General features: G+C 38.2%; 1 protein-coding gene across 1 annotated transcript in view; it reads left to right on the forward strand.

Moving 5' to 3' along the window:
• Positions 1-24,303, forward strand: part of ROBO1 (roundabout guidance receptor 1) — a 1,242,585-nt gene that overhangs the window by 216,028 nt on the left and 1,002,254 nt on the right. The gene's annotated exons all lie outside the window — the stretch shown is intronic.

Genomic DNA, 24,303 nt, shown 5'->3' on the forward strand with positions numbered 1-24,303 from the left:
CAGACAAAAGTTCACATTATTTCAATTTGAATATTACAATTTTATGTTAAGCATTACATAGATAATATTTCATTGCGAGATAATATTTCATTGATTTCATTCAGTATACTTATTGAGCATCTACCAGAACTACTAATGGTTCCTGTTCATGAGAAGTTTAGGACTTCCGGGAAAACTAATCAGTGAAAAGTGTTAGTCGCTCAGTTGTGCCCAACTCTTAGTGACCCCATGGACTGCAGCCCACCAGGCTTCTCTGTCCATGGAATTCTCCAGGCAAGAATTCTAGAATGGGTTGCCAGGTTCTTCTCCAGTTGATCTTCCCAACCCAAGGATCAAACCTGGGTCTTCTGCATTGGGATCCTTTTACCCTCTGAGCCACCAGGGAAGCCCCAAATTAATCAGTTCAATTCAGTTCAGTCGCTTAGTCATGTCCGACTCTTTGTGACCCCATGAATTGCAGCACGCCAGGCCTCTCTGTCCATCACCAACTCCCGGAGTCTACCCAAACGCATGTCCATCGAGTCGGTGATGCCATCCAACCATCTCATCCTCTGTCGTCCCCTTCTCCTCCTGACCCCAATCCTACCCAGCATTAGGGTCTTTTCCAATGAGTCAACACTTCACATGAAGTGGCCAAAGTATTGGAGTTTCAGCTTCAACATCAGTCCTTCCAATGAACACCCAGGACTGATCTCCTTTAGTATGGATTGATTGGATCTCCTTGAAGTCCAAGGGACTCTCAAGAGTCTTCTCCAACACCACAGTTCCAAAGCATCAATTCTGCGGCGCTCAGCTTTCTTCACCATCCAACTCTCACATCCATACTTGACCACTGGAAAAACCATAGACTTGACTAGATGGACTTTTGTTGGCAAAGTAATGTGTCTGCTTTTAAATATGCTATCTAGGTTGGCCATAACCTTCCTTCCAAGGAGTAAGCGTCTTTTAATTTCATGGCTGCAATCACCATCAACAGTGATTTTGGAGCCCCCCAAAATTAAGTCTGACACTGTTTCCACTGTTTCCCCATCTATTTCCCATGAAGTGATGGGACCAGATGCCATGATCTTAGTTTTCTGAACATTGAGCTTTAAGCCAACTTTTTCACTCTCCTCTTTCACTTTCATCAAGAGGCTCTTCAGTGCTTCTTCACTTTCTGCCATAAGGGTGGTGTCATCTGCATATCTGAGGTGATTGATATTTCTCCCGGCAATCTTGATTCCAGCTTGTGTTTCCTCCAGCCCAGTGTTTCTCATGATGTACTCTGCATATAAGTTAAATAAGCAGGGTGACAATATACAGCCTTGATGTACTCCTTTCCCATTTGGAACCAGTCTGTTGTTCCATGTCCAGTTTTAACTGTTGCTTCCTGATCTGCATACAGGTTTCTCAAGAGACAGGTCAGATGATCTGGTATTCCCATCTCTTTCAGAATTTTCCACAGCTTGTTGTGATCCACACAGTCAAAGGCTTTGGCATAGTCAATAAAGCAGAAATAGATATTTTTCTGGTACTCTCTTGCTTTTTCAATGGTCCAGCAGATATTGGCAATTTGATCTCTTATTCCTCTGCCTTTTCTAAAACCAGCTTGAACATCCGGAAGTTCATGGTTCACGTATTGCTGAAGCCTGGCTTGGAGAATTTTGAGCATTACTTTATTAGCATGTGAGATGCGTGCAATTGTGCGGTAGTTTGAGCATTTTTCGGCATTGCCTTTCTTTGAGATTGGAACGAAAACTGACATTTTCCAGTCCTGTGGCCACTGCTGAGGTTTCCAGATTTGCTGGCATATCGAGTGCAGCACTTTCACAGCATCATCTTTTAGGATTTGAAAGAGCTCAACTGGAATTCCATCACCTCCACTAGCTTTGTTCGTAGTGATGCTTTCTAGGGCTCACTTGACTTCACATTCCAGGATGTCTGGCTCTAGGTGAGTGATCACACCATCGTGATTATCTGTGTCGTGAAGATCTTTTTTGTACAATTCTTCTGTGTATTCTTGCCACCTCTTCTTAATACCTTCTGCTTCTGTTAGGTCCATACCATTTCTGTCCTTTATCAAGCCTATCTTTGCATGAAACGTTCTTTTGGTATCTCTAGTTTTCTTGAAGAGATCTCTAGTCTTTCCCAATCTGTTGTTTTCCTCTATTTCTTTGCATTGATCGCTGAGGAAGGCTTTCGTATGTCTCCGTGCTATTCTTTGGAACTCTACATTCAGATGGGAATGTCTTTCCTTTTCTCCTTTGCTTTTCGCTTCTCTTCTCTTCCCAGCTATCTATAAGGCCTCCTCAGACAGCCATTTTGCTTTTTGCATATATTTTCCATAGGGATTGTCTTGTTCCTTGTCTCCTGTACAATGTCACGAACCTCTGTCCATAGTTCATCAGGCACTCTGTCTATCAGATCTAGTCCCTTAAATCTATTTGTCACTTCTACTGTATACTCAGAAGTTAATTAATTATACTGTGTACTCATAAGTTAATTAATAACTCATAAGTTAATAAATTAATCAGTAGATCATACAAATTGGTATCATCTGGGCATATGATAAATAATATGAAGGCTAACTTAGTCCATTTGGACTGTTTTGAAACAAAAATTTCATAGTCTAAGTGGCTTAACATCAGACAAATCTTTCTCACAGTTCTAAAAGCTAAGAAGTCCAAGATAAGCTGCCAGCAGATTTGGTTTTGATGAGAGCCCGCTTCATTGTTCATAGATGGCCATCTTCTTATGTCTTACTTACTTTCCAAATCCTCACATGTGGAAAGAGCCAAATTGCTCTCTAGGGTCTCTTTTATAAGGAACTTAATCCCATTCATTAGCCTCCACCTTTATGATCTGATCAACCTCTCAAGAACCTTATCTACTAATACCATCATGTTACAGCTCAGGATCTCAACATAAGAATTTTGGAGGGATACAAAGATTTGATATACTGCAGAGCATGTCTGTTGACATGCAAGTGGAAAACAAAGTCACCAGCAGAGATGAAGAGGTCAAGGAAAGTTTTCCTAGAGAAATTAATTCTGATCTGAAAATAAAAAAAAAAAAAGTTTGGGTCACTGCTCAGGGAAGAGTTTTGAGGTAAAAGAAACAACACAGAACATTTAGCAAGAGGAAGAGTGATGCATTTAAGAAAATGAAAGTTGACTGGTATGGCTGAGCAGAATCAAGGAAGGGCCATGTCCTGCAAAATGAGGCTAGAGAGTAGTTGAGGACATGTCATGCAAGGTCAGGTAACTTATGTAGAGGACTTCTCTCTTTATTACAAGGAAAATGAACATCCATGGAAAGAAGTTGTATTTGTGTGGTTGCAGGGTGTGAGTCTGCATAGTTAAACATTTGCAATTCAAAAACGTCATTCTCATTGAGGCTCAGACATTAAAGAATCTACCCACAATGAGGGAGACCCAGGTTCCATCCCTGAGTAGGGAAGATCCCCTGGAGAAGGGAATGGCATAGACTCCAGTATTCGAGGGGCTTCCCTGGTAGCTCAGAGATGAAGGAAGGAATGATTACCCACTCCAGTATTCTTGCCTGGAGAATTCTATGGACAGAGGATCCTATGAGCTATAGTCTAAGAGGTTGCAAAGAGTTGGACATGACTGAGCAACTGACACACTTCACTGCTCAAGAAGGGACTAGAGGGGAAACTAGGAAAGTCATCTAGGAAACTACTATAAAAATGACCCAGTTTTGACCAGAGTTGTTGTGGGAAGGTTTACTAAGAGTGGATGGGTTTGAAATGAGCTTAGGGGGTAAAATTGACCAGAATTGGTTATAGATGGATATGGGTGTGATAAAGAAGGAAATGTTAGGATGACTTGAAATATTCTACCTGTGTTATGGATAGATGGTGATGCCATTCTTTCAATGTATGTTTTGATCTTAAGTTTGGTTTGGGGTATTATTGAGTCTAGAATGTCAAATCCCATTAGCAATGCCAAACAGACACATGGGAAATATAACTCTTTTGGATTCAGAGGAGAGCTATTTGGTGATGATATTTATTTGAGGGATGTTGTTTGTAGGTACAACCTCATGCCAAACCTATTGTTGCATCAGGACCTGGGAGAGAGTATAAAATAAGGACAAAAATACAGTGCTATGAGTGCTTTGGCAGTAGTAAAATGCAATATTAAAATAGTTACATATTACAAAAAGTGTGAAATTATGAATCAAAAGTATTATTTTTATAGCAATTTTATCATGTGTTATTTTGTACTATTATATTAAAGCAAAGTATAATGTGAATATTTTACGCTTATGTGAACAAAAGTCTCTCTGGTTACATTGGTAAGGAAGGGTGAATTCTCCAAGTATCCACCCCATGTTCTTAAATATTTATCTTAAAATGACAAATAATTGCATTTTCTCTATAAATGTAAATAAACAAGTATATCACAAATCTATTTATTAAAAGTTATTATTGGAAGGTTTTAATAATAACTTATTATATTGCAATCAATAATACATGTTTATTACTCTGATTTGATTTTATGGAAATTTTGGTGGTTGTTTATTAGCTCATTTTGAATTAATGCCCAGTTTCCCTTAAATCCTACCCAAACTTTGAATCCTTTTTTTTATAATATCCCTAATAAGAAGAAAACTTTCTGAAAATATTTTTAGATAAGACATTATTAAAACCAAAGACATTATTAAAACCAAGCTGTTGCTATATATGACATAAATAGAGACCACAGAATTTTTAACAGTAGATTAAATTCTATAAACCATTGTCTGAAAACCAACAAAAGATATTATGAAATGATATTACTGTTAGTGAGTTAGAATATGTGTTGCAGAAATAATTGTATGCATTTAATTATGCATAATAGAGGTATTATGTGTCTGAGATATATAATGTATAAAGAAGGATTATCATAAATTGTTTTTTTTAAATAGGATATTCTAGAAAGATAGTTGTTTCTTCTTTATGATATCAAGATATTTCTCCAATTGTGGTTGGGCCATTCACCTGTATCACTGACAATATTTCCAAAAGACATTGAATTCTATCAGGAAAAGTGTGAGGCTTTTTCCTTTTAACTAATTTTTAAATTACATGGTTACAAATGAGCATCATTTTAAGCCTTGTCGTTTGGTTTAGGAAGCTATCTAGGAGCAGGAACCTTGTTTGTTTCAACAGACAATAACTGTTGCAATGATTCAAATACTATATGGAGATAGTAAATACTAATCTTTGGGCCTCAAATTTCCATTAAAAACATGAAAGATTCTCAGTGCTGAGACTGAAGGATTTAGCTGCTTTTTTGTAATAACCAAATGGTTTCAATAGTTGAATGTGCAATAGTTTGATAAAATCACACCTATTTGTATATGCATATTTATTTTGCTGTCAATCTGAGGTATTCCAAACAGTGAAAAATGTAGATGAAGCAAATGCCATGGTGTTTTATATTGCCAGGAACATGGATTAATATCTTTTCATATGAATTTATTTAATCCAAAAGTCATGGCAATGTTAGGAAAACTAAAGTCTGTATGCTGCTGCTGCTGCTGAGTCGCTTCAGTCATGTCCGACTGTGCTACCCCATAGACGGCAGCCCACCAGGCTCCTCCGTCCCTGGGATTCTCCAGGCAAGAATACTGGAGTGGGTTGCCATTTCCTTCTCCAACGCATGCATGCTAAGTCGCTTCAGTCGTGTCCGACTCTATGCGACCCTATAGACAACAGTCCACCAGGCTCCTCTGTCCACAGGATTCTCTAGGCAAGAATACTGGAGTGGGTTGCCATTTCCTTCTCCAAAGTCTGTATAAGAACTGGGAAAACAATTTCCGTAAAGTGAATCAATGAAAACAAGCAAAGCAAAAAGTAAGGAAAAACAGATATAAGGTCAATAAGATCTCTAAATGTGATCCAAAAGGACTGTGATTTTGCATAATTAATTTGTTGTGATTCATTTGCTTTAATACAAATTATAAGAATGTTTTAATGTGTGTTTTATGAACTTACTATAAGATATAAATAATTGGACATATATTTATATATTGTGATCAAAATATTCTTGTAATCTAGTCTTCTACAATCATCAGCCAAAACCCTGAGAAATGAAATCTGAACCTTGGTACTCAGAAAATTATTCTTATATTTTGGACAATACAGTATCTTCTTAGTTTGGTTGTTGAGAGTCAGTTCTCACACATACTTTATTTTCTCACCATGTGTAGCAGAGACCTGTTATTTAACTCACACATGCATGTGAATATCTGCTCCACCTTCTAGTCAATCACTGTCCTTCAACCGAATGGAGAGCCAAATCATAAGTGCTCAGCTCAGTGTTTAAATCATGAGAGACTGAGGATAACCTTGGAAAGTTAAACTTCAGGTGCTCTCCTTTGCACAAAAATGTCTTTCTTCAAAGTACCATGATGCTGTAACATATAACCGTATTTTCTTAATTATTTTACAAGCCTGTGTTATCTCTGAATCAGAAAAACTTTGATGTTTGTGGGGGACTTCTCTTCACTCCTCATTCTCCCTTTCATTAAAAAAAAAAAAATTTCTAGGGACAGAAAAGAAGTTGGATTTTAATTTCCATTCCTACACGATACTTTTCTTTCTTCTTGACTCCAGTTAAGAGTGGATAAGTATACTCTTTTTTGTCTACTTAAAAAAAAAGTTGCAGAAAAAGAGAGTTGTGAATCAAGTTTTATTGGGGGCAAAATAAAGACTATAACCTGGGAGATACCATCTCAGATAGTTCTGAGAAACTACTCCAAAGAGTCGGGGGAATGGTCAGTATATATGTAATTTTGTTGAAGGGGGAGTGCATGCAATCAAGTACATATTTTTAGCAGAAGGTTTCTCCTAGTCTCATGAAAAGTATCACCAATTATGAGGAATAATCATCACCATGAAGTATTTTAGTGCTTTTCTAGATACGAGGAAGTATAAGAATTGGGCTCCTAAAATCAGCTTCTGACATCTAACTCTCTGAAGACCTGTCCTGCCAGTTGTAATAACCTCCTCCTCCCGCAGCACAGAGTGCCTCATTTCTGCTCTCTGCCTTGAACTCCTTTCAGGGGGTGTTGAAAATCAGCAGCTGCAGCAGTACATGATTTATTCTTTGTAGAGGTAGATGGCAAGCACAAATTTGTAGTTGACATTTTTAAATTAGGTAGATTATTCTGGAATGTGTTTTCCAGGCTTATTTCCTGATCAGCTAAGGAGATGATAAATAAATGTAACCAATTCTCTCAGCAAAAATCAAAGATAATTTTCAAGGTTATCTTTTATTGAGAGTTTAAGTAGCCACCCTATCCTAATCTAGGATGATAAGTTTCATAGGTTGATTTTAGACACAGGAATTTACAGCAAACACAATTGAATGGGAGAAATCAAATAGCATAAACCTATTTATACATGACTTGGGTTCCCTGTTTTATTCCTTTGTTTGTTTTGCTTTGTTTTCTTTTGGTATGGGACAGGATATTTGGGTAGAAATGACTAAATCCATCTATAATAGAGTTATATTAAATATATTAATAGTAAACCTGGGCTTGCTTCCTGGCTCAAATGGTAAAGAAGCTGCCTACAATATGGGAGAACTGGGTTCAATCCCTGTCTCAGGAAGATCCCCTGGATAAGGGAATGGCTACCCACTGCAATATTCTTGCCTAGAGAATCCCAAGGACAGAGGAGCCTGGCAGGCTACCGTCCATGGGGTCAAAAAGAGTTGGACAAGACTTAGAGACTAACACTTTCACTTTTGGGCTTCCCTCATAGCTCAGTTGGTAAAGAATCTGCCTGCAATGCCAGAGACCTCAGTTCAATTCCTGGGCCAGGAAGATTCCCTGGAGAAGGGATAGGCTACCCACTCCAGTATTCCGGGGTTTCCCTTGTGGCTCAGTTGGTAAAGAATCTGCTGGCAATGCAGGATACCTGGGTTCGATCCCTGGATTGGAAAGATCCCCTGGAGAAGGGAAAGGCTACCCACTCCAGTATTCTGGCCTGGAGAATTCAGTGGACTGTATAGTCCATGGGGTCACAAAGAATTGGACACGACTGAGCGACTTTCACTTTCTTTGGCCTAATTTTGAGGATCAGGGGATAGATATTTCCAGGATACAGCAAAGTCAAGACTCCTTTCTCCTGTAACTACTGCATCTTGTGATAATATCTCTGAACTAGAACATATCACAGCCTTATATTCAAGCAATTCCATGAAAATTGATATTATCATTAAATTGGCATAATATCATTTCAGAGGCTCTATCAGCCATTTATGGAAAGGCTAGATTTAAAACAGAAGAAATGACTTAATCTTGCATGTAAGCATATTACTCATCTCTGAGTATAAAGGGACATTTAGCTGTTTCATACAGCTTATAAGTGCTTTACTAAAATGTGTAAATCCAATTATTTTTCTTTTTGAAGCCTTTAGTTTGAGAGTTGATAATATTTCTATAAATTTTACTATTCTTTTTGCTGAGATTAGCTGTCCAAAAGGACCTTGATAATCTCAAAGAAACTGTAATTCTCTCTTTTTGTCATTGAAATAATTGCTGTCTCCTTGAAATATAGATACATTGAATGCATAAAAATGGGAGAATTTTCTGTGTAGAGACATGTTAAAGTTGTGTTTTAGATTTTATTGTTTTACAAATAGTGTTAATCATAAGATATTTGGAGGAATTTGATTTATAAGAAAAGTTACCAAATTAGCCACTGAATTATTTTGTGTCATTGTAGCAGCAAATCTGAATCAAATTATAATTGACATGATTTACAGTACTTTAAGCAAAATGTTGCTTAAAAAAATTCACAACCTAGAAGTTGACAATTATGTTTTAATGGGTGGGAATTTGGAGAATTTCAAGCTTGAGAGGCAGCTGCATCTCAAGTAACCCTGAGAAAACTGCTTCAAGGAGGCAGGTGGGGAGATGGGTAGGAGCCAGGGTACATAGAATTTTTGCAACACAGGGCAGGTAGCATGAGCATTGGAAGATTATTATTAATTAAGAAGCTCAGATAACCTAAATTAAGGGATTTAACACTTTTCATGCAGGAAAGATTCAAGTCTGTGGTTCACTGAAATCATCCCTTTGGTATGTACCTCAGCTATCTGGGACCTGTATCCTGTGTTTTCATATCCTGAGCTCCTAGGGGCTCACCGAAGGGAGTGGCTGTGGTCTAATGGCTGCTAGATGGCAGGTATTCTTCTTCCTGAGTTCCTTCAGGGCTCACCAGCTCACAAGGGTGGGGTTGGGAATCTCTGATGACTATGACGTTCTTGTTTACTGATATGGCAGGGAATATTCCATTTCTCAAAATTATTCTTTTAATTATTGGTAAAGATTTCTAAAATTCTTTGAAAGTTAAAGAAAAAGATCAAGTGTTGACATGAACATTGAGCCATAGACCTCAGTTTATCTCTGTGAGGAAAAATGTGCTTCTTGTTGAATGGATTTATTTGAGTAAAATTAAATAAATCAATATCTATTCAATTTGGTTTAGAAATATGTACCCAGGAAGCTATCAAACTGATTCTTTCAAATAATTAACCTTAGGTTTAATGTAAGTCATGCATGGAAACCTCCATGGATTCAGAAGGAAATTGATTCCAATACATAGAAAAAATGAAAGTGAAAATGAAGTCACTCAGTCGCGTCCGACTCTTTGCCACCCCATGGGCTGTAGCCTACTAGGCTCCTCTGTCCATGGGATCTTCCAGGCAAGAGTATTAGAGTGGGTTGCCATTTCCTTCTCCAGGGCATCTTCCTGACCCAGGGATGGAACCTGGGTCTCCCACATTGTAGGCAGATGCTTTTACTGTCTGAGCCACCAGGGAAGCCCAAGAAAGAATGATAAAACCCGATTCATATTTATACTAGGTAAACTTTTCATCATATTTAGGCAACATGTTGTTAGACTGCAACATGGGGAGAAAATCTGTAATGATGTTTCACACATTTTTAACAACTGCATTATTTTTATCTTCTTAAAGTTTTATCTTAGTTCTTTAGAATCATAATTGCAAGAGGATACCGAATTGAATCTATTTTATAAATTAAAACCCTTAAAAGTAGAAAATCTACCTAGCCTACTAGATCAGTGAATAGTTAGAAAGAAATAGTTTATAATTCATATAATTCTTATGAATTATAAAAGATTTTGCAGTATTGGCTTTAAATCACAAACTCCTGAATACAAAATGTGTGTTCATTTGTTGTTAAATGCAAGTAAACCATAATCTCTGAAATTTTGTTTCTGAATAGAACTGATGAAATCAAATGACATATATATATATTCTAGTAACAGAGAGCTTGTGATATTTGTTACCACATTTAAAAAACCTGCTACCTGGTAAGCACTGTGCTATTAACTTTATTTACTTTTTCTTCTATTTAACAATCCTCTATACAAGGCAAGTGTTACTGTACCCAATTCATGACATGCATGTATGTGTGCATGCTAAGCCTCGGTTACCACATATAAAGTGAAAGTGAAGGTTACACAGTCGTGTCCAACTCTTTGTGACCCCATGGACTATACAGTCCTTGGAATTCTCCAGGCCAGAATACTGGAATGGGTAGCATTTCCCTTTCTCCAGGGGATAGTCCCGACCCAGAAATCAAACGAGGGTCTCCTGCATTGCAGGCGGATTCTTTACTAACTGAGCTATGAGGGAAGCTACCACATATAAGCACTTGCCAAATGGTCACAAAACTAGTGCAGAGCCAGCTTTGTAACCCATGTATAGCTTTTCTCTGTTTCTTATTGTCTAAGAGCATAGAAACTTGTAAAGGATATTTGCTTTTTGTTCAGTTCTTTCTGCAATATATGTACATTAATTTTAAGCATTTCTTGATTTTTGAAATTTAAATAAACAATACAATTTAGCTTCTAGTGGTGGCTTCTTTTGTTGCAGGGTGCAGGATCTAGTCACATGAGCTTCAGTAGTGGCAGCAGGCGCATTCAGTAGTTGCTGCTTGTGGGCAGGCCCTAGAGCGTGCAGACTTCAGTAGTTGTCATGTGCCAACTCACTAGTGGTGCGCAGAGTCACTAGTTGTGCTGCACGGACTCACTAGTTGTGGTTCACCAGCTCTAGAGGAACAGAGGAGGAACAGACATTCCAAGAAGTATGAGTCTTGCCAAAGACAGTGGTGTGAAGGATCACAGTCTGTTTAGTTAAATATAGAGACTGATTGCCTAAGAACAACAGATAATCAGGGGTCTTGGATGCCATTTGAAGTATGAATTTTCTTCTGGCAATACAATTACCAGCAAATCATTAAAATACAGAAATCAGCATTTATTATACCAAAACAATTATTCAATTATGATTTGTACAGAGTAACAGTGCCTCAGATGCACTGAAATACGCTAGCTGATGACATCTTGTTAACTTCATACATTTGGCTATATTGGAGGTTATCATAAATTATAGTATCTTTTATTATTTTAGCATGAATGTGTTATTGCCTTTGGATGAGTTTCCAAAGGTAAGTGTGTGTTTTTTGTTTTCACAAGAGAGGTAACCTCCTCGCTCTACTGGCACAGATGTCCAAGACATCTTTCAGTGGTCCCTCCCCAAGGGCAGACTGTGGAGAGAACAAGTCTCTGGGTTCACAGTTGCTGCTGCTGCTAAGTCACTTCAGTCGTGTCCGACTCTGTGCCACCCCATAGACGGCAGCCCACCAGGCTCCGCCGTCCCTGGGATTCTCCAGGCAAGAATACTGGAGTGGGTTGCCATTTCCTTCTCCAATGCATGAAAGTGAAAAGTGAAAGTGAAGTTGCTCAGTCGTGTCCTAGTCTTAGCGACCCCATGGACTGCAGCCTACCAGGCTCCTCCGTCCATGGGATTTTCCAGGCAAGAGTACTGGAGTGGGGTGCCATTGGTGTTTTTTAAAAAAAAAATCTGCTAAGAGAAAGTGTTTACTTGAAACCAACTCAGATGTTTACTAGAAACCAAGTTTACCTTTTGAATGAGGTTTGCCTTGAGGTCATGAAAGAGTATTCAGTTGTTTTAAGTCGTTTCAGAAACTGTTACTTATATAGTTACTTGCCTTACACATGTGTCTAGGTCAAAGAAGGCATGTCCTACATTTATTTCAGCATTTTTCATCTGAATTTTATAAAACTAGGCGTCTGAAGTCCCTTTGAGAAATTTGAAAAAGGCATATGAAGCGCCTAGCTTATTCTGCCACCTTGTGGGTAAAATAGTAAACTCTTTACACCAACAATTTCCAAGTAAGTATTTTTTAACTTAGGAAATTTCCAGTATTTCATAAATAGGAGTCACTAAGAACACTATTTTTAAATATATGTTTTTGATAAATATGTAGATATTTAAGTAATGCTTTCTTTGGGGCTTCCTTGGCGGCTCAGATGGTGACAAATCTGCCTGCATTGTGGGAGACTCAGGTTCGATCCCTGGGTCAGAAAGATCCCCTGGAGAAGAAAATGGCTACCCACTCCAGTACTCTTGCCTGGAGAATTCCACGGACAGAGAGCTTGGAGGGGAGGGCTACAGTCCATGAGGTTGCAGAGTCCTACACGACTGAGTGACTAACACACACACAGTGATTTCTTTGACATGTAAAGAAAGCAAATTTAAATTGTATGTTCCTGGGGCACATTTGAGGATAGAAAGCTAATGTAATTAAATACTGCAATTAGTAAATAAGCAATTGAAGGGAGGTGATGCTTTCCGAAGACCACCATCTGTTTAGGCTTACTATTTGAATGCAGTCAAAAAAATGATACAGTAGCATCAAGATCAAAGCTTAGTTCATTCAGAGACAACAGCTAATATCTAGAGAATGTCTGAAATACATATTCTCTCTTTAACACCATGAATTGTAGCCTAGAGAATTTCATTTAACTATTTGTCTTGTCTTTAACCCACATATTTTTGCCCTACACCACATAAGAACAAAAGATGTGATTTTAACCTTCTCACTCATAAGTATTCTTTGCCACAGAAGGGTACTTGTTTTTAAGTGGCTCTGGATTGCTTTTGAGTTCTTGCTTTAAAACTATTTCTGAGCTAGGAAACATTAATTTCATTATAACCAAATTTTAACAATAGAAATATATTAACTTCTAATTCATTGGCTGGCTAATTGATCTTCCCTGACATGCTCCTAACACTATTCCACTCCATATCCACCTGTATACTCTCCAGGTAATTAATCTCTTCTATTTTGAATTTCTGATTGTTTAAAAAAATAGCCTAGACCCAGAAGATTTGTGGGGTTTTTTATCTTAATTCTTCAATCTCTCCTAGTGTAAATAATTCCTTTCTCTAATTTGGGAATATACTTGAATAAATATTTTTGTTTCACATGTTAAACACTTGCAATCGCTGAACCAACAAACCTGGATCCTTGATAGCCTCCTGTCCTCTCTACTCCCATGAAAACCTTGAGCCCCAAGGCATGTGACTCAACCACTGGGGCCAGAGAAACTGTTTTTTTGTTTGTTTAACCATTGTTGATCTTTTGAGAAGTAGGCATTTTAAATAGAACTACTCTTGTTCATTGGGCTTCCCTGGTGGCTCAGACAGTAAAGAATCTGCTTGCAATGCGGGAGACCTAGGTTCAATCCCTGGGTTGGGAAGATCCCCTGGAGGGGGACATGGCAGCCCACCCCAGCAGTCTTGACTGCAGAATCCCCATGGAGTGAGGAGCCCAGCGGGCTACAGACCATGGGGTTGCAAAATGTCAGACTCGACTGAGTGCTTAGTAGGACAGCACTCTGGTTCTTCATCCTTTGTCTTCACTTCTCTTTCAGGAATGATCTCACAGCCCAAGGATAATATCTGACTTTTTGATGTGCCTGTCTAGTTTTTCTTCCTGTTTGATTTCCCTTGTGTCCCTTAGCATGAGTGTATGTATCCATGTGTACCTGCCAGATGTTTTAATCAAAGCTTGTGATCAACTCAATTATCTCAATTGCCTGTTCATTTTTCCCCTGTAAGAGGATTATAAGAAGGTGACAGTATATTCAAGTTTGTCAGGACAATCCCAAATTATGCCTATTATCCCGACTTAACTATTGAAAAACATGTTCATTCCCAACATTGTCCTGGTTTGGACAATAAATTATATTATACATAGTATAATATATATTTACTTCTTAAGTGAGAATATATTTACATCTCCATCAATATCAGGTTTGACCATGTGACATGTTTTATCCAATGAGATATGAGTTAAAGAGACCAATCCTGGCTCTGAGAAGAAGCTTTAAGAGTCAGTGTGAGTTTCTCTGAGATCTTTTGATCTGTCTCTGTGCCACAGGAATAGCCTATTTCATATTAGAGCTGTCCCTTCAGCCTGAGTTCTGGATTGAGAAGCACTTCATTCTGGACCAGAGTAAAGCTACAGCTATGAGCTGCCATCCACATGTTGCATGAATGACAAATGTATATTACTGAGAACTACTAAGATTTGGGGATTTTTTTTTTTATTACCTTAGCATCATGTAGCAAAAGCTTCTTTATTTGTTTATTATCCCTTCATTCTTAAATCTTAAAAGTGATCCTCATGGATCTCCTGATTCACTTTTCTATGGACACTTCTGTACCTATTTCTGGCATACACCAGGAAGCAGCATGTTGTTAGGCAATAGTTAACTTTGAAACCGCATCAGACAGTAGAAAATGGGAAACAAGGAAGAGAAGGAGGCTTTTAGCAGCAACTTGTGCCATTACTGCCCCCATCTCTAACTCTCTGATGGAATAAGCTCACCATCATTTTTTTTGTTTGCTTTGTTTACATACCTCACGGTCATGCATCTTTTCTCCCAATTCTGAGTATCTACTGCCAGGTTGATAAATTAAACCCATAGGAAAATAAATACGTTTCTGAAAATGCGTAGAGAAAATCAAATATGCTGGTACAGCAAAACTGGAGGAGTAGAATTCTGTGTGAAATCTAGGCAGAGCCTAACAGTTCTCGCCCTACTGGTTCTTAGTAAAGCAGTACACCGCTCGTGGGATGGGTTTTTAGGTTCAGTGCAAGCGCCACCTTTCTTCACGTATTCTCTTACCACCAGGTGGCTCTCCAAGCCCACCAGTTCAATAAATACAAGAGATCTTTTCAGTATATACTTTCTTTTTGTAAAATTCTGTTTTTATTTATAATTAACTCTTGTTGGAGTACAATCCATTTACAAATGTCGTGTTTGTTTCTGCTGTACTATACAGCAAAGCGAATCAGTTATACATATACATATACCCATTCTTTTTTAATATTCTTTTCCTATAGGTCATTACAGAGTATTGAGTTCCCTGTACTATACAGTAGGTTCTTATTAGGTATCTACTTTATATATACAGTATATATTCTCAGTATTTCCAGAAGATCACATTTTTACTTTTCTGGAAAAGACTAAATGATCACTCTCTAGAATACTGAATGTTCATTCAGCCATTTATTTCTCAATAATTAAAGGCTTACATGAGGCTCTGCTGTGTAACTTGTTTCATAGCATAATAACAGAATGTCTCCAACTCATACTTTAGTTCTTGCCAGCCACGTCCCAAGTACTCCATGTTACTTATTATTAATAATTTATACAACTCGTTTTTGTAACAAGTCCATAATTGAGTAATATTTTGTACTTTGTGCCCTTCTGTATTATACAATCACCCAGAGCAGGGTGTAAGCAGATGCTCTTTACCTCCATAGGTAAAGATTTGGGGCCACTGATGCTATCATACTCATGTATTGGAAGCAGTGAATGTAAAAGAGGTGGACCAGGAGGAATTCTAATTAAAAAGAGAAAGAAGAAGAAATTGTACTACTATCAGAAGGTTAAAGGGATTTAAACACAAGCCTCTCAAAGAGATTGACACAGAACAACTAAAGAATTAACCAAAGAGATTATAGAACAATCAGAAGAGATTTTTTCCCAAAAGTCAGTGGTAAGAAATTTTTGAAGGGAGATCATAATGATTACTTTCCAAATATTCAAAAAAAAAAAATCAAGTGAGATAAGGATAGAAAAATCCTCCATACATTTGAAAATTGGGATGTTAATGGTAACAATAACAGTGGGGTGGTAAGAATAGTAGTCAGATTAAAATGGGTTCCAGAGTCACTGGTTGTAAAGAAGTGAAGGAAAATGAGAAAGACAGTGATAGCTAGGCAGAGAAATAATCAAGTTACAGATAGTCTCCTTTGTTTAACGTAAGAAAAGACTGAGCATGTTTTTAGACTAGGAGAAAGAATTCAAGAGCGTCAGAGAGTCTTATGGTATGTTGGAGAGAGGATAATACATTGCAATGCAGCTTTTCACTCATTAAGCTGAACAAATGTTTAAGTTTGCTTTCTCAACAAAAATTTGGGGAAAGAGCTACTCTCACATGTTGTCCATGAGAGTGTAAATTTCTCATAGCCTCCATATAGGGCAATAGTGGGACATTTTTCTTATTAAAAATGAACATCATCTTTTATCAAGCATATCCACTTTTAGAAGTGTATCCCAAATTCACACATATGTGAAACAGTGCATACTCAAGATTATTTAATTTGTTCATATTGGGTAAAACTGGCATACCCATCATTAGTCAGTGATTTAATCAATTCATGATACATACAAACAATAAAGTAGAATGCAGCTTTAGGAAACAAATGACTAAGCTGTGTATTTACTAGTATAGAGAGCTTTCCAGAACACATTATGATAAAAATATAGTGAGTGATGATATGCATAAGCTGACTATACATCATGTATAATGAAAATGGAATCAGAATAGATATTTATTTTTGTTTGTGTATAGACAGAGGGGCTATGCAAAGAGTCAGAAGTAACTAAAACTGATGGTCACCTTGTACGGTGGATGGATGGTGGTATGGAGAATTGTGTGGAAATTTGGCTGGAGGGGAACAGGGGTACATGAGTTCTTTCCACTTCATTCCTTTATATTCTGTTTTAAAATTGTTTTCTTTTAAAAATACATTAAAAATAATTGTAAATGAGTTGAAACCTTGAAGAAAAAATGAAAGAGTATGGGATTATAGGTTTAAAAAGTATTTAATCTTAGTGAGAGAGATAGATAGCTTTTTTCTTTTTTCTAAAAAATATTTAATCTGGGTGAGAGAGATAGCTTTCTGCTAAGACTTGATACGCAAGTAGCAGTGGACCAGGTGAGGTGGCGGTGGAGGGTGGGCATTAGTGTGGTGGTGATTTACTTACAGAGAAAGGAGAGAGGCAGGCAGAGAAAGGGGAGTACAGACGTGGGGAACTTGACAGACAGTGGGAACAGCGAGAAGAGGATGGACAGAGAGACGCTGTGCTTCTGAAGATGGAGCGTGAAGGAAGGGGTAAGAAGAGGACGGAAGGAGAAGAGGGGAGTCAGAGAGCTGAGCGAGTGAGAGAAAGGAAGCTGGAAGGAGGTAAAGGAAGATGAGAGAAAGAGAAGCAAGGGAGAAGGAAACATCTTCCTGTGGACACAGAGCCACACCGAGGATGAGAAAGGAACGTGCTCAGGGAGAGAGATTGAAGGAATGAAGGCTTCCAGGGGGAGTGAGAAGGGGAGGGATGGGAGACCAGATGACCTAAAAAGAAACTTGCCATGCTAGATAGTCAGTTAGAGGTGTCCGTCCTCTGGCTGTGAGATCGTGGATGGCAGAGGGTGACCTGTAGAACAGGGTATTATTGGCAGGCTTAGTGGAAGGCTTTGCAATAGTTGGCATACAACACACCAGGTCTTGAATGAGCAGTGAGTTCAAGAATGAGTGAATAGCATTTCTGTGTCTACTGGATTCATATTTATACGTCTGCTTTCAATCTAAGATATAATGGTCATCTGAGTTAAATTCACCCTTTCCAGTCCATTTTAGTTCGCTGATTCCTAGAGTGTCGACATTCACTCTTGCCATCTCCTGTTTGACCACTTCCAATTCGCCTTGATTTATGGACCTAACATTCCAGGTTCCTATGCAATATTGCTCTTTACAGCATTGGACCTTGCTTCTATCACCAGTCATATCCACAACTGGGAATTGTTTTTGCTTTGGCTCCATCCCTTCATTCTTTCTGGAGTTATTTCTCCACTGATCTCCAGTAGCATATTGGGCACCTGCCAACCTGGGGAGTTCCTCTTTCAGTATCCTATCATTTTGCCTTTTCATGGGAAATAGATGGGGAAACAGTGGAAACAATGTCAGACTTTATTTTGGGGGGCTCCAAAATCACTGTTGATGGTGATTGCAGCCATGAAATTAAAAGACGCTTACTCCTTGGAAGGAAAGTTATGACCAACCTAGATAGCATACTAAAAAGCAGAGACATTGCTAACAAAGGTCCATCTAGTCAAGGCTATGGTTTTTCCAACAGTCATGTATGGATGTGAGAGTTGGACTGTGAAGAAAGCTGAGCACCTAAGAATTGATGCTTTTGAACTGTGGTGTTGGAGAAGACTCTTGAGAGTCCCTTGGACTGCAAGGAGATCCAACCAGTCCATCCTAAAGGAGATCAGTCCTGGGTGTTCATTGGAAGGACTGATGTTGAAACTGAAACTCCAGTGCTTTGGCCACCTCATGCGAAGAGTTGACTCATTGGAAAAGACTCTAACGCTGGGAAGGATTGGGGGCAGGAGGAGAAGGGGACGACAGAGGATAAGAAGGCTGGATGACATCACCAACTCGATGGACATGAGTTTGGGTAAACTCTGGGAGTTGGTAATAGACAGGGAGGCCTGGTGTGATGCAATTCATGGGATCTCAAAGAGTCGAACATGACTGAGCAACTGGTCTTAACTGAACTTCAATCTAAGAACAAACTTTAGCAACTATGCTAACAGTAAGTCTAGTTGTCAACTTGATATGAACTGTCAGGTTTCAAAAGTGGTTACAGTGAAAAAATGAAGAAGTGGAAATCTAGTATAAAATCCTAGAATTATGACCTTTTCTTTATATGCATTGACCATTTCTAGACTGAAAACCAAGTATTTGAAAATACCAAAGGAAGAAATTTGGAGAGTGAGAGTCAAATACGGGGCCAAGGATATTTTCTTGGCCTTGTAAAAGCTTAATGATTATTTTTAGAGTGTATGTGCACAGAGTATATAATTTAATGAATTAAATGTACTGATGGGAATGAAATTACAAAATTACTTATGTGAACACATATCAACACATCAGCCAGATACTTTTAAAAAATGCCTGAGTACAAATTGGCCAGAATGATGCATAGATATTTAGTAACTGTTTTATGAAATATTACATAATGAAAATGTGCATCTGAACCAATGATTTTATTCAGTTTTACTAACTTAAGTTTCAGTGAAGTGAACATGGAGTAGGACAAATCCTTGGTTATGGTATTTTGAATAGACAAATAACACGGAGGATATGATTAGATATGGTTTACAAATGTTTGTCAACCTATATCTATAGAGAATTCTGAGATGATGTTATTATATCATCTCAAAACAGAGTTGGAAAATACTGAAAAATAAGCCACTGGGGAGGCAAACTGCTACCAGTTAAAGGAATGTCTTCTGAGCAGCCACAAATACCACTTCTGTTTGAGAGGAAATTTGCATCTTTATAATAAGTGTTATGTGAAAAGCAGAGCTGCTTTCACATGCCAGCTTAGCTATTCGGGCTATTCTTATCTTCTATCTGGAATACCGCCTGGTAAGAATAGGAAATTTTTCATTCAGTTTGCCAATTATATCTGCCATGTGCAGGCGACACAGAGCACTGGCAAACATTCAGAAGCCTGTGGACAGAATTTGTTGGTGGAGGATGGTAAGCTTTGTTCAGCAGTCCAGGAAGCTCTGCTGGCTTTAATAATACATGAGAAGGCAAGGGTAGTGGGGGAGAAGAGGGGAAAGACGGGCCTGGGCTATCTTTTCAGGCTCTTGTACTCACTGCATGCATGCTGTCGTGAGCCACCAAGCATCCTATCGCTAGGCTGTTTGGAATGAGAAGTGAGAAAACAGGCTTGGAAAAACTTACACATACTAACAGGGAATCTGTTTTGCAATAAAAAGTACTCAGGAAGGAACATTAAGACTGTGGCTGAGCATTTATATGAATTATACAGAAATCTTTCTCTTACAGAGTAAAATGAGAAATGCAGTTGAAAATGTGATAGCTTAACATTAAAAATTAGCTAAATAATGAGACCTCTGTGATACAGAGAGAAGGAACCCTAAGAACAAGTGTGATTCTTTACATTCTATAAAAGTTCAATGAGTAGCTCAAAATATAATGTGTATGTTTTAAATCTATATATTTTATTCTTTCTGTATGAATTTACTAAATATACAGATTAAGTAAAAAAATGTCATTTGTCCTTCTTTATTGCTCAGTATTATAGATTTCTAGGGATAAAGCATTCAACATTACACAGGAATCACTACAAGTTCATAAATACACACACCCACGCACCACCCCCCACACATACACCCCAACAGATTAAAGGTTTTCCAGTGATAATAGTGTTTCTGGCATTAATACCCTCCAACACTAGACTCCTTGTCAAGTGCTCTGGAAAAGGGATTGCAACTCACATGCCTTCGTGCCCTTTTGAAGAGGACTAAGTATAAGACACCAGAGGGTGTGTGGACCCCAGCAAACCAAAGACTAGGTCCAGGCCCAAATTATTAAAATAAAAAGGTAAAACATGAAACTGGCCAATCTGAACTTTTAACAGGTCAATTAAGTCTACCACTTTGCTATCACAGCCTGAACATACTTCTGCTTTATCTGAATTCTTCAAGAGACACCTGGAAAGGGACAGACTATAAACCATGCTATAAAAATATCAGAGGAACTCATCTAACTTCTCCATCCACACACTCCTGTGGGTTTCAGGTTAAATGTACCTTTTGGAATTGAAGCCAAAAATAAGTATGAGGCTCTGTTTCCTTCCTCTCCTTTCCAAAGGAGCAGGCGGGTCTTCTCTATGAATTCTGTCTTCGACCTCGACCTACCTCCTTCCATCTCCTAGACTCCCCCTGCTCCCATGCTAGAAAGCTCACCTTTCTTTGCATCTCCCCCCTCCAGACCCACTTTCCTGTGGATCTTTCTGTACCAAAGAATAAGGGGCAAGTGCATAGAATCCTGATGAGAGGTGGTGGGTAAAGGTTTGGCTTAAGTTGTGTTTACTAAGGAAAATGGTAGGAAGAAGCTCTCAGTATGCTGTGTGTCTACTATTGTGCTGGACTAGATTGTGTGTGTGTGTGCGTGTGTGTGTGTGTGTGTGCTCAGTCGTGTCTGACTCTTGCGACCTCATGAACTATAGCCTGCCAGGCTGCTACGTCCATGGAATTTTCCAGGCAATAATACTGGAGTAGGTTGTCATTTACTTCTCCAGGGGATCTTCCCAACCCTGGAATGAATCCAGAGTCCCTATGTCTCCTGCGTTGGCAGGCGGATTCTTTACCGTTGTGCCTCCTGGAAAGCTCATTGTACAGGATTATTTAAAGTGAAGAGAAACTCAAGAGCCTCTTGATGAAAGAGCAAGAGGAGAGTGAAAAAGTTAGCTTAAAACACAACGTTCAAAAAACGAAAATCATGGCATCCGGTCCCATCACTTCATGGCAAATAGATGGGGAAACAATGGAAACAGTGACAGATTTTATTTTCTTGGGCTTCAAAATCACTGCAGATGGTGACTGCAGCCATGAAATTAAAAGATGCTTGCTCCTTGGAAGAAAAACTATGACAAATCTAGACAGCATATTAAAAAGCAGAGACATTGCTTTGTTGACAAAGGTCTGTGTGTGTAGTAAAGCTATGGTTTTTCCAGCAGTCATTATGGATGTGAGAGTTGGAACATAAAGAAAGCTGAGTGACGAAGAATTGATGATTTTGAACTATGGTGGTGGAGCAGGCTCTTGAGAGTCCCTTGGACTGTAAAGAGGTCCAACCAGTCAATCCTAAAGGAAATCAGTCCTGAATATCACTGGAAGGACTGATGCTGAAGCGAAAGCTCCAATAATTTGGCCACAAGATGCGAAGAACTGACTCATTGAAAAAGACCCTGATTCTGGGAAAGATTTAAGGCAGGAGGTGAAGGGGACGACAGAGACTGAGATGGTTGGATGGCATCACTGATTCAATGAACACGAGTTTGAGCAAGTTCTGGGAGTTGGTGATGGGCAGGGAAGCCTGGCATGCTGCAGTCCATGGAATCACAAAGAGTTGGACATGACTGAGTGCTGAACTGAACTGATTTTTCCCTAAAGTTTCTGAAATACCACCATTTAAAAAATTCATCTCTCAAGGAGGAAATGTGGGTGATAGGGATAAATCAGGAGTTTGGAATTAATATACATAGACTACTGTTTATAAAATAGATAGCCAACAAGGACCTACTGTATAGCAGTGCAAACTCCACTCAATATTCTGTAATAATCTATATGAGAAAAGAATCTGAAAAAGAATGAATAATCTGTATATATATAACTGAATCACTTTAGTGTATACCTTAAACTTGCACAGTATTGTAGACCAACTATTGTTGTTGTTCAGTCACTAAGTTGTGTCTGACTCTATGTGATCCCACCCATGGACTGCAGCATGCTGGGCTTCCCTGCCCCTCACTATCTCCTGGAGTTTGTTCAAACTCATGTCCATTGAGTTGGTGATGCTATCTAACCATCTCATCCTCTGCCGCCCTCTTCTCCTTTGCCTTCCATCTTTCCCATCATCAGGGCCTTTTCCAGTGAGTTAGCTCATTGCATCAGATGACCAAAATATTGAAGCTTCAGCATCAGTCCTTCCAATGAATACTCAGGGTTAATTTCCTTTAGGGTGGATTGGTTTGATCTCTTTATAGTCCAAGGGACTCTGAAGAGTCTTCTCCAGTACCACAATTTGAAAGCAACAATTCTTTGGTGCTCAGCTTTATTTATGGTCCAACTCTTACATCCGTACATGACTACTGGAAAAACCATAGCTTTGACTATCAACCATACTCCAGTAAAATTTACAAAAGAAAAACTATTGATCTCTTTGGGCTCTTTTAGTAATATAATTTTGCCAGAGAGGTATTCAAACTTGTTATTAAGTTTCATGTAAATTAAATAGTAACACTATCTTTAAAAATCTCTACTAACATAAGTTGACAAACCAACAACTCCATTAGCTCTCTCAGGCCCCAAACAGTGGGATTTCTCTTCCTTACAATGGTGAATTCAGATTATTCTTATTAAGTTTTCTTCAATGTAAATGCTGACTCTGATAAGGCAGCATTCTCCTTGGTTATGTAGGTCAAAAAGTGATTTAATTATTCTATAAAGATGTCATTATGAATTGAATTACTTCTCAGTTATATAGTGAGTCCTGTGATTTTGCTAGAAGGTGGAAGGGGGGTGGGTGACTTGCAGGAGGCCGGTAATTTAATTACTTTTCCTGTAACCGACAGTATGGTTTGAGTTCATGATAATCATTTTACTGCAATGTTTTTCTCTTTAGTGATGTTCCTTGAAACTTAAAAATTATGTTATTTAAAAATGGTTGAGTTTATATATCTGGAAGAAATGCCTTAAATATTTATATTTTTGTAGATATATAGATGTATTTTTACATATTCTGGTTACTTTAGGTCATCTCCTAGTTTTCAGCGGTAGAATATATAACATTTTATTATGTTTTAATATATTTTCTCATCAAAATATGAGTCTTAAAGTTCCACAGATCAGTCAGAACATTTCAGAATGGTTTCTTATGCTCCATTAAATACACTGTTGGTTTGTTTGCTGATATTTCCTTTTGGTTATTTGTTATCTTCCATGGGATTTTCTAATGTCTGCTAGAATTTCACAGATCAGTAATCTGAAATGAGATTTTGATGTTCAAAGCCCAAGTCCTCTGCTAGATATTAAATATTCCATGTGAAGGTCAGGTTAGGGTTGATTCATAGTACTTGATACAAGCAGCAGCTTTCAGTGCCTTTAAATCATGATTTCTTTTTTTTTTTCTTTCTTTTCATACATAGCAGGCATTTTTAACTTCTGTTTTTTGCATTATTGAAGAAAGGCATATCATATTTTCTAAGGAAACCTTTGAAAGGCTTAGATTAAGATCCAGCACTGTATATTTTGTTTTATGGTACTGTTTATAGCTTAGGACTGTTTATTTCTGAATGTCTAACACCAGGTTTTCCCTGTAAGTTCTCAGTCTTTTGTTTGTTTCTCTTTCTTCAGTGTGATGCCAATTTATTTTTTGTTTTGGAATATATTATCCTATTGTGATGATAGTAATCAAAGTCTATGTGATAAAATACTTCTTGTTTAGGAAAAGGATATTATCATTAGCATTTGTTTCATTTATTCCCTTTTGTAAAGTTGGTTAGCAATA

This window comes from Giraffa tippelskirchi, chromosome 2, assembly GCF_054371585.1.
Source record: "Giraffa tippelskirchi isolate mGirTip1 chromosome 2, T2T-mGirTip1v1.2.pri, whole genome shotgun sequence".
NCBI lineage: Eukaryota > Metazoa > Chordata > Mammalia > Artiodactyla > Giraffidae > Giraffa > Giraffa tippelskirchi.